Raw genomic sequence first — 3054 nt, 5'->3', positions numbered from 1 at the left:
CTACATAAATGTTTAAATGAGTAATGCATAAAACTATATTACATTTAAAGTAATTGAATATCCTTGTAATGGAGTAAATATTTATAATATTTTAATGAACATTGTTAGAAAAGGTAATTATGAACTGAAATCTTTGTTTTACATTCAACAACGCTTCAATCAATATAGTACTAATTGAAAGTTTAGCTAGACAACTTATCCCCAATTTTGATGATATACTATTTCATATGTGTTGTGTTTATCATATTTTCAATTTAATTGTTAAAGATGGGCTAAAATTCATATAAGGGTAGTTAGAAAAAAAATTAGGGTCTGCTCTTAACTTTATTACGGTCTATCCTCGTACAAAATAAGTATTCGACGCTTAGAAAGCATATTTGTCATGGACTAAAAGAAAGCATATTTGTCATGGATATAAATCATAAATGAAACTCAAATTATCTTATGCTACAATCTTGTAAAGGTTACAAAAATTGCATTACTACTTATCACAACAGTCAACACACAATCTAAAATTTTATCACAATGCCATGATTGGCAAATTTTATTTCGTGTGAAAATTTTGGAAATTTTTACAACACTAGAACGCAAGTTGATACGTATATTATCCGTCTGTTCACTCATTCTCACTCATCTTTATTATATTGTTAATAATTTTCGTGTGTATAAAGTATTTCCTTTTTTTTTTTTTTTTTTATTGAATAGAAGTGATAGAGACTAAGTTTAAAAAATATTGGAAGGAACTGCATACATTGTTTCCGTTAACTTCAGTAATGGACTATAAGTTTAATTTAAATGTTACAAAATATATAGTAACAAGAATTTTGAATAAAAACAAAATTTGATCTCAAGTTACAGATGATAATTTGAAGAAAATTTATGTGAGTGTATAAGTTACATGCCAAAAAGAACGATAAGAACGTTCAACACCCCTCCATTGCAAGAGCTACTCTATCGTCACATGAGGACAATGATATATGCAGCTACATATTTTATTTTATTTTATTTTTAAGTAAAGCACATAACAACTTTGGTGTGTTTTATAGGTTCCATCAAGCCACGATAGAAGGGATTTGGAATTTTTCTACCATGATATAAATGGAACGTCTATGAGAACAAGGGATGCATAAAACTGGCCTCCAATCAAAAAGTACAAAAGGCAAAAAAACAGTAAAAGAGAGCTACCTAGGGGTAGTAAATGGATCGAGCCACTTTCTAACTCGTGGACTTGTCCCATTTTGACTCTATCCATGGATCACATAAGCTCATATTAAGACAAGTCATGGACCATGTCTAGCTCGATTGTCGACTTAAACTCGTCGATCAAGTCCATGATTGGCTCATGGTTCATAGGTCACTTAATGTCACCATTTGGTTCAGGATCACATTTTTAATTTTCAGTTTTTGGTAAAAAAAAAAAAAATGATCCTTATTTTCTATATAAACCCTCTTTGTTCTACATTTTTTTTTTTTTCGCACAACTCTCTACCTTCTCAATCTACACTTCTTAAAATTCCCATATTAGCTCTTCTCTTAAGTTTTATTTATCTAAATTTACTTATTTGAGTTAATTATGTCCAAATCTAGTTTAAAATATATTATTCTACATTAAGTTATGTATTATTCCAAATAAATTGCAGTAGATTGTTGAAAATTGATGATTTCATTAAAATCTTCAGTGCTTCAACCAACAAATTGTGAGAATGGTAGTAAATAGTAAATATATCGTAACGCAAACATATCAAAAATTTAAATAAATAACAAAGAGAACATATAAAAAAAAAAACACTTAATTGAAACTCATTCCATGAATTAAGATTGTAACAGTCGTAAAATAATTACTTGTTTTCAATAACAACTTATTCAAATGTACTTATTAAAAATTTTAATTTGAAAGGAAAGCTTAAAGAAAACTCTCGAACTTATTTCCTTCACCACAGCCAAGTCTAACTCTAAACACCTCGATTCCTAATTACCCAAAAAAGGGAAAAACTTAATGGTGATAATTGTCAATAAGCATATACATGTTCATGAATTACTAGTCATATAACCTGTAAAATTGTAAAACTTGCATAAAGGAGACACGAAAATTATATAGAACTTAGGTGGTATGAGTTTTACGTGCGTAGTGCTATTAGAACATACATATAAGTGCTAAAAATTTGTACATTTTTTTTTTTTTGGTAGTTAAATATATCTGTGTGTGAAGGACAACTGGACAAGTTAAGAAAGAGGGAGAGGGATAAAGAGCTGGAGTGTAAATTTCTTGAAAATCATACACCTATGTATAGCAGAGATGGATTTGTGTGGGGGCGGGGGGCCCATCCCTCAGGTCCAAGAGCATTTTTTTTAAGGTACTTTTTATTTTTTTGGGTAAAAAATCAGTTTTATATGTATAAATTTTTTTTTCCCCGCGCAGTAGCCCGATTTGAAATTTTGTAGCTCAGTCTAGGATTCAATCCTGGATCCGTCCCTGATGTATAGTAATCTGATTATGCATTACATAAGCCCTTGACTTATTCAGATAAATTCAAATACTTTAAGATAATAATATTCAACGGAATTTATGATAAAGTTGAATATTTAAAGGATCATAATAATATTCAAATTTGTGATAAAACTGAATACTTAAAGGATCGTAATAATATCCAACAGAATTTGTCTATTTAATTTTATAACAGAATATGAGAGGCTTTATCACTTTGGGATTCAAATATTTACACTTTAATCCCTAAAATATTAGCTACTAATCAATTAGGTCCCTAAACTATCATATCCACACGATAAGGTCCTATATTTGAATATAACGACTACTTTTGAGGTACGGTGTGTCATATATTTCTCATAGAGTTTTTAGTCTTGACCAGATAAAGGTTCTAATATTTGACAAGTGTCATGTGCACGAGGCAAATTGTAAATAATCAAATGAACAATGTCAATTAATTTTTTTTATATTTTTAGAAAAATAATACATATAATATCTTATTTGTGTTGGTCCCAATCTTGAAGAAGGATTTCATTTTTTATTTTTTTTTAATTTACCAAAAAAAAGGG

The sequence above is a fragment of the Olea europaea genome, chromosome 4 (assembly GCF_002742605.1).
Source record: "Olea europaea var. sylvestris chromosome 4, O_europaea_v1, whole genome shotgun sequence".
NCBI lineage: Eukaryota > Viridiplantae > Streptophyta > Magnoliopsida > Lamiales > Oleaceae > Olea > Olea europaea.
Note: the sequence above shows the minus strand (reverse complement) of the source record.